Source organism: Ascaphus truei, chromosome 4, assembly GCF_040206685.1.
Source record: "Ascaphus truei isolate aAscTru1 chromosome 4, aAscTru1.hap1, whole genome shotgun sequence".
In the NCBI taxonomy this organism is placed as follows: domain Eukaryota; kingdom Metazoa; phylum Chordata; class Amphibia; order Anura; family Ascaphidae; genus Ascaphus; species Ascaphus truei.
This window is the reverse complement of record NC_134486.1, coordinates 291353603-291368882: the sequence shown is the minus strand read 5'-3', so window position 1 is coordinate 291368882 and position 15280 is coordinate 291353603. Positions and strand designations below refer to the sequence as shown.

Genomic DNA, 15280 nt, shown 5'->3' with positions numbered 1-15280 from the left:
TTGTGATATTACTGCACAACATATGCATTGTATGTCCAATATTAATAATATTTTGCGAAAGCATTACTGCATAAACATTGTATGTTGTATGTTAGTGAACAAAAAAGTCCAAAGTACACTGGCATGTACATTGTTATTAAAACGAATAATGTTCAGTTTGCCACACACATATTTTCAGTTCATGAAGTGATGCTGTTAGTTAGCCATAAATACTCAAGATACACTAACTCAATGTTCATTATGTACACATGTCAATTAACAACTGATGTTATTGTTCTATATAGTTGCTCCTGGAGGACATGTGTCACCTGAGACTGAACAAGTGTCTTCACCGGGGTCATGCAGCTCATCGCACCTGGAAGGAGAGTGTATGAGGTGGAGGACATATAATATGTTCATTTCTATATGTTATGTTGTCATGTTAATTAATTGTTTTTGACATGTTATTTAAATTGGATCACTTAGTGTCACTGAAAATGAAGTTTTTTAAGAGAACATGTATTGTGTTTGTGATGTAAAGTATCATGTAGGAGTTGTAAGGTTTGAACAACCTTTCATTCATTCTTATTTCACACTGAGTCGAAACATAATTCTTAAGTCAAGGTACATTTTAATGTGACGTCATAAAACGTATGGAAACATGTTAGGTGTTAGTTGTTATCACAGTGTATAATTACATAGTAAAACAGCAGACATTAGCATGCCATTTCATCATGTGTTCATTTATTTTTAGAACATGATGATGCCAAAGACACAGAAATGCAATCAAGTGAGCATGAAGAGGTTCCCATTCAAAGAGTAACACAGGCAATTCCTCCAGCAAGTAACACATACGCAGCAATAGCAGCTTCTGAAGAAAAAATTGTTGAAGCAGAAAAACGTCGCCATTCAGATATGATGTCAGTGCACTAAAGGATGATATCACTGCAGGAAGAAACGATATCACAATTGTCACATCTCCACAGAGTCTTCATTGAAGTTCCTAAACAGATACAAAAATTAAACACGACATTAGAAGCAGTAGTTGTTCAGCTAACCCAAGCTAATCACTTGAGAATGACTACAACAGCACATCATTTCAACTTCAACCCATCAGAGGATGGATCTTTACATGCTGCTACTTTTTCACCCCATGCATCTGATCTTCATTCCCCAGGTCGGGATGTTACCGGTACAGTAGCTGAAAGTTCTGTGCATGTTACTCTCAACATCCAACCGCTGCCATCTGTAGAATATCTGGAGCTGACACCTACAAAGGAGGCACCAAAAAGAAAAATGCACAAGCAGTTACTACTGACCAGTTTTTGGAAAGAAACTAAAAAACACAAACATGAAACGGAGCAAGCATCAGTTGTGCACTGTGTACCAACTTGTTCACAACTGCCACTGCCCACAAGCCCTGACCGTGAAGTGTCACTGCCCACAAGCCCTGCCCGTGAAGTGTCACAGGCCACAAACTCTGCCCGTGAAGTGCCACAGGCCAGTCAAACTGGCTCTGTTTTGCTTAAAGTTGTTGCCAAACGGAAAAAAAAAAACCCAACCGACAACAAGCAGGCCTGTGACTCGGTCTCAAAAGGAAAAAAAAGAATACATTTTCTAATTAAGTAAATCTGTATTTGGCCTTGTGTTGTTGACTTGAGATTATCTAATGAATATTGTATGTATGATCAAGACCTGTTGTTTCCAAACATTCAAGTATGTCCTTGTACACGTGAAGGTTTGGAAATGTTCACAGTCCGAAGGAATGCATAATGTAATTAATATTTATATATTAATCATCTGTTCAGTAATGGTCCAACATTACACAGTTGCAATGTTTAGAGAAGCTGACATTCACTTAGCTGCAAAAGATTGTAATTGGGTGTGTTTGGTAGGTAATTTAGGTAGTCATTGCATGTTAAAATTATTCACATGCAAGTTAAAAAATATATATATTTAACTGCTAACATCTTACATTTCAGTTTTGTGCAGGATTAACTGTAAAATATTACTTACCTTCACCTTCCTTGAAGCTTCTTAATGTTGGCCTTTCATCATGTATGAGTACTGGTTACAATAACATATCTTTGAATGTGTAGTAATATATATGTAGTATCTATGGATATATGTACACACACACACAGAGTGTATAACTAATATATATATATATATCTATATATATATCTATATATATATATATAGATATATATATGTGTGTGTGTGTGTTTTAAACATGTAAATTTGTCTAGAGTTTTTTTATCACAATATATATATGATGCTTCCTTGTGAAAACACAGTATTGAAAGAAAACAGGCCTTATGTTAGTGAAATATACATGATCTGACCCTTTAACAATATGGGCCTAATATTATGAAGCACATAATTCACTCACCTTGATCACCATTTAAATAGGTTTCATACAAGGCCTACTTACTGCCATCAATATGTTCAGTGTAGAACCGGATTAAATAGATATATTATATGTTGTAACACTACAGGCCTTGTAAACTCACAAAAGGCCTTGTTTGATGTTAACTCCAAATTGGACACAGCTGACTCTAATAGGCCCTCAAACATACTTACCCTGTAATGTTTAAACCTTTAAATAAGTCTGAGCAATATAACAATCCCTGTTTACATATAAGGCCTTAAATACCGTAACATACACACACACACAAACACACACACACATATATATATATTTCATTGTTGGTTTTAGAGACATATATATATATTTTTTTAAATATACATATGTATATGTGTTTATGAGATATATATATGTTTATGAGATATATATATATATATATATATATATATATATATCTCATAAACACATATACATATGTATATTTTAATATATATATATATATAGATAGATAGATATCTAGATATACACACATAGTCAAACTGTGTGAGACAGACAGAGAGTTAACCAGACAGAAAGATACACACAGTGAAATTTTGAAAAGAAGACAGAGAGAAAAACATTAGCAGGTGTGTGTGTATATCTCATTATATGTCAGTGTAGCCAGTATTTTCATAATGCCAACACTGTAGAATTTCTCACCCACATTGTTTTTTAATTAAAATCCTACACTTGTTTTGAGAATGTAGATTAAGTAAAAAACAATGTTACTTTCACAGTGAAATGGCAATCTTAACCCAAAAATGTGTGCCAATTATTTCTACACATTCAAATTGGTGGTTTAAAAAAGGAGTGAAACATGGTACTTGAATTCTGACCTTGAAAAAACCCCACAAAAGATAACATTTAAATAGTTTCACATTCAGAAGAAGAAACCTACAACTCAAGCTTCACACATTGAGATGCAGCAATGGCAGAGCATACAACATTGAACAGCCATCCGCACAAATTTTATAAAATAATGATAGCAGAGGCCATCATATCAACTGAACAAAACAAAGCCAACGTGGGGCAGATCTATGACTTGATCAGAAGTAAATATCCATATTACCAAGACCCGTGCCGCGCTGGAAATTTTAAATCATCTGTACGATTCACTTTATCAACAAATGATTGTTTTGAACGTGTCCATGATAACCTACATGAAAGGTATGGATTTTGGCAGATTGCACCACAATTTAAAATTACCGAGGAAGTCCAGTACTTGGACGAAACGCGTTGCTCTTTTACCTGGAACATTTTACAGCACATCACAGAGGTGGCAGAGGTGTAGTTGCAGCTCCCCATCCGGACGCGGAAGAGAGAGACCCCCTACAACTATACACCACACTGTCTACCCCTTGCTTTTACCCCCCACAGAATCGTTTGTTTTCTGTGTTTGTTTTTATTTCATATGTTTTATTAAAGTTAGTTTTCACCCTCCAGACATCAGTGTCTTTTATATATATTAACCCCATCTTCACCATCAGTTACATCTGGAACAGAAGAGCAAGATACCGCTAGGAGTGTGTACTCACACTGGCCCATGTGAGTATTGTGATATATTTACCACTAATACCCTTATACCCCACCCTTCTATCACCTGGTATTGATTGGGCAATACCCACAATTGAACAAGATACCAAGATAAGACCACACTCACACTAGCCCGTGTGAGTGCCAGATTATAATATATATAATAATTTTTGGTGGTCCATAAACACACCATCCCCCCCCCCCTCATTGACGTATATATATGTATATGTGTTAACCCTATCCTCCTTTCTGTTTATACGAGAGGAAATCCCCCTGGAGCGGCACTGTGAATCAACGAAGCAAGCGGCCTACATATCAAGAAGAAGAACTCGCATTGCAAGAAGAAAAGCCTCATTAGAAGCACACGGGATTCCCAAAGAAACTCTGATGCGACTGGGCTTACACAAGGCCGTGTAAGTTATATATACCTTTATTTTATTTCACCTTCCCACCAACACACATACACCCATGTGTGCCTATCCTTCAAATTAGACATTAGATACCTGAGCTACCACACTTGCCCAGGATATAACTTCTTCATCTTAAAGAGCAATTACAAGTTCTATAACACTGCCTGTTTCCAACTATTGTGCTCCCCCATCCTTTTTGTATTCATTACCTACAAGGGTCCTGGATAGATCCTGCTGGGGTTCCGAGTCACAAGAGGATACCACTCAAAAACCACTTACAGGCAGTATTACACCACTCTTTTTATACCTCCGCACATCAGATAAGCCACACAGAGATAGCGCCTGGGTACCTTCTCAAACAAACCCATAATAAACCTGATGTTATCATTTGACGGTGTTATACATGCATCATACACAAATTGATACAGACACAAACAGTTGTCTTGAAAAGTGTGCCTATGCAAATGTGCACGTGATTGACGTTCATATGTTGAGAATACTTGTAAATAATCATCATAATAATGATGAACTGACGTGAATGACATTACAACTATATTAACAACATTGTCATTGGGTGAAATGAATTATGCAAAATTACTAATAAATGTGTGAAATATTTTGCTTTGTGTTAACAGTTTGACACTTGTTACATGTAGGTCACATCAACACACATGTGTGACTTATACATACACATGTGACAATGTAAAACTAATCTTTACAATTAATTGATACCATTACTAATCACATACATTGCAACATATAAGATGTACAAAGCATTGGTGTGATTACAGGCATTCATGCATGGAGTGTTATGATCACTCATGTGCATCCGTGATTAATCACCTCCCCTAAGGAAAAAACTAGCAGCATTTATACCCTTCTCTCCACCCACCCCTATATTAGATTAATGGAATTTTTAAGGGAACATACATTAAATGTGATGTCATGTCACTAATCATTTTCAAATACAATGCACATGAAACCTCAATAGTAGCTAAACGCATGTACATGCTACAGAAACTAGATGTATGTAAGATTTGAAGTTGACAACTATGTTGGGTTTATACATCCTATAATTATACGTACACTGGCGACACACTTTATTCGAGCTCGGCTAGTCCCACGAATTCGGGTATACCCGGGTGTATTGAGGTTTGTGACTGTTTTCTGCCCGAGTGCATTGAGTTATTTTCCATGCAGGGATTGAAGCATTTTATTCCCGCTGGCTGCAATACTGCACAGTACATATATATATATACTGCATTACAATTCATGAATTTATGCCATCTGGTAGACACGCGAAGCATTGCAGCCTATTAAATCCTAATCATTATCATTTAACAGATCAGCCGCCCGTCAGCCAGGCATGAACCCAGGCTGGGAAGGCAAATGCAACGGGGCTTGTCAGAGGTGAGGAGCGGCGCATTCCAGGTATCTGCCAGGTACATACTGGGTATTTGCTCGAATAAAGTGTGTCGGTGCAGTATATAGAGGTAGGCACATCTTATGACAGATGTCAGTTCATATACATACCATGATCAGTCATAGAGGAGATATACCTATAAAAAAATGGAACAATATATAAATTGCAAACATTGACATGACATCTTCATTAACGTAAGCAACACACCAAAGTATCTATTTGGTGTTACATATGAAACACCATGTATATTTTGTCACATAAAATATGAAAAGCAGCCTGGTGTACACATCATATTGATGCACATGTAACAGTGTAACAATTACATTGTATGTAACCATACTGCAAGAATGAATGACTATGGCCATACTATGTGTGTTGTGTTTGCATAATCAACAACACAATGTTACGAAATTACTCATTTGTAACACCTGTTGTATTCACATACACACAACTAATTTACATTCGAAGAAGGATTATATAACCTGTGCAAGAATAACATACCGGTGCCACATGCCTTTGTCCACACAGCAGAGAAGAGAAAGGTGTGCGACCCATATTCATCTGTGTCCTAACAGAAGGTTATTATAAAAAATGTAGTGTTAATATAACATAATTAATATATAAAAGTAGTACTAGGAACATATATGTATTTACTTACATGAAAAAAAAGTATTTATGACATTCTGGCGTGTCTCGGCACCACTGGCTGTTTGTTCATTTTCAGCTGGTACATTGGTGGGATGCTGCTCTACCAAAGCCTGACCTATGTCTGCTTGTACATTATGTCTGAGTGCCACATTGTGCAAAATGCAACAGGCAATGATAATATCAGACACTTTTTGTGGCTTATAGTGAAGAGCCCCACTAGTTCTGTCGAGACACCTAAATCTTGTTTTGAGAAGGCCAAATGTCCTCTCTATAACAGATCGCGTAGATATATGGGCAGCATTGTACCTCTCCTCTGCTTCAGTTTGAGGGTTTAGCACCGGGGTCAACAGCCACGGCCTAATTCCGTATCCTGAGTCACCTATAATCAATGGAGCACACATAAGGTAACATTAGTGATAACATTCTAAAATAAAATCATTCCTAAACAAAAATGAGGTTTGTGTTACAACATCCAAATATGTACTCACCCAGCAGCCAACCAGGTCCAAAATGGCCTTCTTCGAAACCATGGAAGACTGATGAGTTCCTCAGGATAGAGGAATCGTGACTGGAACCAGGGAATTTGGCTACCACATGCATTATCTTCATCGTGGCATCGCAAACCACCTGTACATTCAGGGAATGGTAGTGCTTACGGTTGCGGTAATCATGCTCACTCTGACTAGGTGGAATCAAAGCAACATGGGTGAAATCGATTGCACCCAGCACACATGGTATCCCTGCTATGGTATAAAAGCCATTCCTTACTTCCAGCCACTCTGTCTGCTCTGTAGGAAAATGAATATAATTCCTAGAGCATCTATTGAGTGCATAGAGAAACTGGGTAAAGGCCCGCGAGAATGTAGATTGCGAGACCCCGCCCACTATGCCCACAGTTGTCTGGAATGACGCGGAAGCAAGATAATGTAATGAGCACAGCATTTTAACAAGCCCAGGGACTGCATGACCTCTGGCTGTCAAAAAATCTAAATCTCCCCTTATCTCTTCATAAAGAGATAAGATTGCTGCTGAACTCAAACGATAGCGACTTACTATCTCCTCCTCACTCATCCCATCTAACAGGGTTCTCTCCCTGTACACACGCGGACGAGCCACAACTTCTCTCCTCTGTCTTCTCCTCTCATCTCCTGTCCCTCTCCCCGTCCCTCTCCCTGTCCCTGTCGTGTCCGCGTGCCTGTCCCTGTCACTGTCCCTGGCTCTGTCCCTCCCTTGCCCTATGTCATTCTCTTCATCAGCAAGCCACTCGTGCAAAAGAATGTTACGACGTCTCCTAAACATGCGCAACATTTTGAAATCTGTAGCTTTGAATGAGCAGGTAATGGCCGTCCTTTAAATAGCTATGTGATGATGTCAGGTGACTTTGTAAAATTCAACATGTTACAGTAACATATTAAAGTACTTGGCTCCCAAGCTGTATCCATTTGATCTAAGAAGTATTATTTCTGTGTATTCAGCAGCCAATCCTGATATTTCACAATGATGTAACGTGAAGCTTTGTACAAGCATTCATTGTAAATTATTAGTGTAATGTGTAATGCATGTACCACTTCTGAACGCAACACTCAGTCATGTAATTATGCTAAAACCATGAGATTGACGTAGAAAAAGTTTGCTGCAACATGTCTAATTTGCCATGTTAGTGTCACATGTTCACAACAATTAATTCTCGTGTGCATATGCATACATTTATGGCATCAGGATAGTTGCTATTGAATCAGTTTGAAACGTGTAACAATGAGTAACTATTCTAGATGTGTGTATAAGTTAGCATGAAGTGCTTGTAATGCATCGTTTACAATGTAAACATGCAATGTGATTGACTGTCCAATAGCGGACATCATCAAAAAAGGGAGGACAAAAAGTACATGTAAACATGAGAATAAAGATGTACATGAACGTTTGATGATGCGTTACACATTACAAGCATTGTCTAATGTAAAGCAACATGAATATACGGTGGATGTGTTAGATGTGTGACATGGGTAACATCATATAATAAATTGTCGCACAGTTCAGTAACATGCATGATATGATGTGATCTTCTCCTTTAAGAGTTGAGTATAGGTTTTTCCATTGACACATCATCACATGATGAGTAATGTGACACGCAAATGATAAAAACATATAAAAGTACAATGTTATGCAAATAATAAACGTCAGGTGTGACACAATGCAGTGAATGCCCCCACACTGTAATGCTAAACACATTTGTATTGTGAGTAATAGAATGTAAACAGTACTATAATGTTATACGTCCCCGCTCCATTGACTCCATTGATGTACAGAAGAGTTTTTTTTTCTAAGTGCCGTTCCGGCAACCTTAGCGATCGTTCTCCCCTCCAACTTGCCAACTTTAGTTGGCGGGACAAATTGGCCATGAAGTCTCAATTTCTTAGTGCCGATCAGCCCCGATAAGCTGATTTTGCTACTTGAATACAGCCGAATTAAAAAAGTGGCGAAAAGTGCCGAAAACCGGCTTATCGGCAGGCGACTGGCCATAACCAATTTATCGGAAACGAAAACTGGCGAAATTAAGCAATTATCGGCGCTTACTGAATCTCAAACCCAATTTTGGCGGAAAAATGTCGAAAAAAGCCTTGTCAACGCTTACTGCATGAGGCCATAAGTGTCCAACATCGACCTAAGATGACTTTGAACCACTCCACTGTGATATCCTACCACAAATGTATTAGATTTGACACCAGGTGTACATTTGCTGTCTGCAGCCCAGCCACCTTCCCCCTTTCCCCCCTTCTCTCCCATTATTTTACGCCTACTGTTCTTTTGTGTCGTCGCCCCCCCCTAATCTTAAAATTGTGCATATTAAGCAAAGCAAGCAATTGTATGTTGAGTAAGATGCTTCTTGTACAGTATATGCCAATAAAATACAAGTGTTAAAAAAAAAATTGGTTGACTTTTTTGAGAAATCATATGTGTAGAAAGCACAGTTACAATTATACGATATATTTTATATGATTGAAAGAAAATTAGCAATTATTTTTGCATGCTGATTTTATTATTGCCATTCACCACAGGGTGCGCATTTGTAATATAGAAAAAAAAATTCTCCTTTTCAATCGTATATTGAACTTTTTAATCATCAGCATCCAACTGTCCTGAACAAAACACAATTATTTAAGGGTTGTGGGAGCAAGGCTATTACAAACTATGGACTAGACAGTCAGTGAGGACCTTCTAAGTTACTTTTTTCTGTTATATTTGTTATACATTGTACAATCTGTTGCCAGGGTCAACATCAATTATTATTTGGTAACTTAATGTACAAATAATGTAAAATAAAGCAGTTTTAATGACGACCTAAAGAGAAGAACAATGCTGTGTTCTGTTTCCTCTTTTGATGCTAGCACTTTTTAGCAGATGATGTGTGTTCTTGATAACCAAGTTAGCAAAGCATCTTCGGAAGACAATATTTTACAAACTACATGTAGACATGGATTTGTGCGAGCACCTTTTCTGTGGTTCAAATAGCCATTATATAAAGTTATTCATTAAACTGCAGTAATGCTGATTAATGCATTGCAAGTTCCATTGCAATGAATACTGTATGTGTTTCTGTGTGATAGTGCCCTGATCAGCACTATTGCAGTGTAATGAATAACACCTATTGTCATGAACTAAAGAACAATTAAAAAAGTAAATGTTTTAGTAGAACTTAGAATTGCTTCCTGCATCATCATTCAAGTGTTACAGTACTTGTAAATGAGAAAAGTATGCAGTAAAGTTGCATGAAAATATAAGATACACACTAACACATTGTGTAAAAATATCAACCAAAAAGTGTCTTGAATATACCTTGCATACAGAAAACCAGTATGCTGCATCAAATGATAATTTGCTTTATATATAGCACCTCCATTAAACACTCCCATTCTGGTAGAGATACACAGTACCAGTACTTCTATAACCAACTTTTAACCTGTGTCACAGCAGACCAGAACTTCACACCGGGATCAAGGCACCAGGCAGGACAAAGCAGTTCCAGAGTATTCTGTCTGGAGTCAGCAAACACAGCACAAAATCCCAAACAAAGCTTACACTCGTCAAAACAGGGAATATAGTGGGAATTCAAGCTACCTAGGTGCCAGTCATCAATTCCAAGGCTTTCCTGGGGATTGCTTCGAATCCTGTGGGGGTAGGAACCGTTTTGACCTCTCTGGTGCAATTCTCAGTGGAGCACTTTCATATCTGCCGCTTAAAAGTCCTGCACTCTTCTTCTCCTGCAACTCACAGTCCCGCAGCACAGAAGGTCTTTTAAATCTCCTGCTCAGGCTCCCAGTCTAATTTTCAGGTGTCTCCGGCCCAGCCTCGGAGCACACGCTTAGTTCACCTCCGTGCTAGGATCAGACTGAGACCTGGAATGCTGATCAGGTTCCCCTTACATAGATTCCCTGCTGCCCTAGGAAATAACGGTAGATGGGACAGTGACCAATCACAGCACGAATGCTGCACTTGAACCAATAAGAACGCAAGGGCTCGCCGGCATTGGCCAATCAGGGCTGGAGGCGAGTTTAAAGGCTTGGAGGGAAATATGAACCCAAAAACCTTGTAATCTTTAAGGGGTCATGCCAATCTCAGTGGTGAGTAACAGTAATGACAAGCATGCCACTATGGATAATACAGGAAGTCCTCGTTATTCAACGGTTCACTTTACAACGAATGGCATATCCAATGATTTACAATGCAACCTTAAGGGCCGTTTTTCGATGCCGGAATGCATTATCCAACGCCCGAATGCGTTATTCAATGCTCACCGCCCCTGATTATCATGGGACTCACTTTACAACGGTTTCACTATCCAACGCTACTTCCAGAACGGATTCTGTTGGATAACCGAGAACTGCCTGTTTTATTCATGTGCCACTGACTCCGATCTAATGTGTCTCTGTGTGACAACTTGCTGATGGATTTTGGATATACAAATAGGGATTTGTGTCATGCTTTTGAATTATTTTCTACTAAACCAGTATTGACTGGGAGCTATCCCCATAACAGACTTTGGGTTTCAAAATACTGAATAAATCACCTGCATTGTACATCTTGTACATAACTAACTGTGATATTATATACTGTATGCACCGAACATTTCATTGTGGCCTAGTTTACATCTAAGTGCAAATAGCTCATAAGATTTTCTTATTGTAAATAACTGATTTATTAAAAAAAAAAAACACACATATAGGATATTGCTTTGTCGGCAGCTTTAAGCCCCAGGTCCCTCCGCAGTGTACATATTGCTATTTTATTGTTTGCATGGTTTGCAATTCTCTGATAGCAAGTTTGTGATGTTTATTTCATTTTTTGCAGGAAAAGGCAAAGATCGCTGTGGAAAAAAATGCTGATGTACATGTGTAACGGTGTTTCCCCCACCCGGTGGGAGATTTGTCCACTACTACGGTGTATGGTGCGTATACCTGCTGGCAACATGAGGGCTGAGTCATCCGCCGATGGAACTGGAGACACAGGACCAGGCTTCTGGGGTTCATACCCCACATATCTCTTTAGCAGTGCAGCGCCTCCATCTGCCGTAGGCTCCAGGAACTTAAGGTGATCTTCCATGTTATTACCTCTCCCCCCAGTAAGATCCCGCACCAGACAGGAAGTATAACAACAGGAACAGGTTTATTGTCTTCTGTACAGCACAGTTACACGGCAGGCTTCTGCCCGATGCAGTATTCTCAGCTCTTAATGAAGGATTGTCCCTGGACCGTCGTTACAGGCCAAGGGAACCCGCAGGCGTCCTAGCTCTTCCGTATCTCCCTAACATGGTCCACACTCATTCTCCCCCGGGGGGAAGAGGACTGGAGAAGGCCCAATCTCAGCCCTTCCACTGTGTGAGCTGCCTTCCTCAAGTGGGGGACGGACACTACTAAATTTAGGGTGTTCCTGCCTTTAAGCATGCCAGGAGGAGGGCACCAGGTCTGGCTCATGATTTGTCATGCCCAGGCCCGATGTCACCACTACCTGCTGACACTCAAATGCAGCTCCTCGGTGGGGGAAAACACCATAACAACTACTGGCAAGGCCTGCTTGTACCAGGAATTACTGCCAGGAGAGAACAAACCAGTAGCCACAGATGGAATGGCTACACATGTATTGTAGGAAGCACTTCTTCCTCCCTCCCTTTGTTTAATTGATATACTTTTTACTGTTAATAAAAGAAACTGTATTTTGCTTTGCTTCAAATTATTTGTTCAGATTGAATCACACTGTAGGATTTCTTTTCAACTGTTTATTTTGTAGGTTTTTCATGGTACTCAAAGAAAGGAACAATTATGTTCCTATATTAGCATTCATTTACATCAGAGTACACTGGCGACACACTTTATTCGAGCTCGGCTAGTCCCACGAATTCGGGTATACCCGGGTGTATTGAGGTTTGTGACTATTTTCTGCCCGAGTGCATTGAGGTATTTTCCAGGCAGGGATTGAAGCATTTTATTCCCACTGGCTGCAATACTGCACAGTATATATATATATATATATACTGCATTACAATTCATGAATTTATGCCATCTGGTAGACACGCGAAGCATTGCAGCCTATTAAATCCTAATCATTATCATTTAACAGATCAGCCGCCCGTCAGCCAGGCATGAACCCAGGCTGGGAAGGCAAACGCAACGGGGCTTGTCAGAGGTGAGGAGCGGCGCATTCCAGGTATCTGCCAGGTACATACTGGGTATTTGCTCGAATAAAGTGTGTCGGTGCAGTACATGCTTTCCGCAAAACCTTGGCCCATTTTTGGTATCACCCGACAAACAATTACAAAATGAATGGGAAAAAGAGAGGGAAGGATGGGGGTGTGGGGATCTTTCTCCGCAGCTATCATCAGATGACACCCCAGATTGCACTGGCACTCCATCTGCTCACCATGCCAGACGTTAAAACCATACCAGTAAAACCTGGTTTAGGTTGAGTCAGTTTCTCCCCTCCTATGTTATCCAGGGCACCAAGATCTTGTTCAATTTGTGGGTGGTCACCCTTAAGATGTGGGAGATGAAGTCATGTTGGCCACAGCCTGAAAGCACCTAGGAGAATTAGTGTTATTTATAGCATGCATTCTAGATGGTGTTAGGTACCACCTAAGTAGTGCAGTAGATTATAAGAATTTTCTTTTGTGACTGTGTAGATGGAGCTAGATGCTGCCACTTCGCAAATATCAATCCAGTCATTTATCTCCAAGGCTTCTCCCAATTCTGCCTCCCATTTCAGACTTTAGCACCTGGCACTGTGTTTAGAAGCAGTTTATAAATCAAAGGCATCAGCACTTTGTCCAAATATCAATCATTGTATAGATCCTAGAATTAGGATACAGTGTCTGAGAAACTGGTAGAGTGCTGAGACATGACAAAAAAAATGTAATTGTAGGAGCCTAAAAATATGATCATAAAATTAAAATAAAACTTTTCTTACTTTATTTAGAAAATTAACAAAATAAAGTGCCTGGGGGTGAGGGTAGTGGTGACTCATCACATTGTAGGAGTTGATCATGCTAGACAGTGCCGTACTCTGCACATTCAACGGGCTGACATTATCCCTGGCCACCTGCCAGGAACTATACGACAAGAAAGTGGGCTGCATGTACTAGGGTGAGCAGATAGCTGTAGGTGTCACTACTAATGAGGCTTTTTCCTGCTCATATGGAACATGTCCTCGCAGGCTAGTTCTAGAGCCCAGTTGCTGCCCTTCCTCTCCGACTATGGGGCATTTGAATAAAGCAGTCATTGAGGCTTCAATTATTCTGACATCCCTTCTTGTTCTTCTTGTAGCAGGAGAACTTACTGATTATATACTGGTAGATGTCTGTAACAGGTGCTCGCCACAAACTGAACTGAACCATGAGTTTGAGGTGGGAATATAGAAACACCGGCCTGGAGCCGCAGATTCATAGTCATGCGTATCTGGGTCAGGGTTGGAGAAGTAAGGCACGTAGATAGACTCGCCGGGGTCGGATGTAGGAGAGGGTTTGGATTGTTGGGATCACTAGCTGTGGGCGAGGGTTGGAGAGAGTATGGAACATTGGGGTCACTAGCCGTGGTCGAGGGTTGGAGAGAGTTGGTTGGTCATAGACAATAGCCACGGTTCAGGTAAGGAACTGTAAGACAAGGCAGAACAAGGCACAGCAAAGCAAGGCAGAACAAGGCACAGCAAAGCAAGGCAGGACAAGGCAAAACAGTGTGCTTTCTACAAGCATGATGTCCCAGGTAAAATACTATTATGCTCAGCCAATTTGCAGAGGCAATCACTGACCCTATAAAGGAGGAACAGCCAATAGCTGAATGGCTGCACAGCAGAAGCTGATACTAGAATCAGAGCCTTTATTTGTTGCTGGGTGGGTTCTGCACAGCAGGCACTGATGAGGCACCAGCAAGTTCTGAACCAATACTGACATCACGGGGGCGGAGCCTGCGCCCAATACTCACAATATCAGAGAGGGTCAGTCTCTTCTACAAGTTTTGCTTAATGTTAAAGTATATCAGAGTCACACATGAATAGGGGGGTTTCTGAGATGGCTCGGGCTTCTCCTGTCCCAATTGTTCCTTGCCCCTCTCTGCCTCTTTACTGACATCACTGTTATGAGCCATTAAAGCCATGGTGCCCTCAAAAGCTTGGTAAGTGGTCATGCTGGCACAGTTCTTACTGGCAGGGTGCAGAGTCTCTTATATGCACAAGAGATGGTCCATGAGGTTTTCCTTGGTCCAGGGGAGTGGGGGAGAGGAAATGCACCTGGTTCTCTAAAATCTCTCTCTGTCTCTCTCTGTGTAGAAGTTGCTCCCCTTTGATATGTGAAAAGGTCACAGAGCAACATATCCGCACAATGTCATGCTTTATTTAATT

General features: G+C 40.1%; 1 pseudogene; it reads right to left on the bottom strand.

The window, feature by feature from the left end:
* The window catches only part of LOC142492384 (forkhead box protein E4-like), a 74524-nt pseudogene extending 59449 nt beyond the window's left edge, over positions 1–15075 (bottom strand).
* Between the last annotated feature and the right edge of the window lie 205 nt (positions 15076–15280).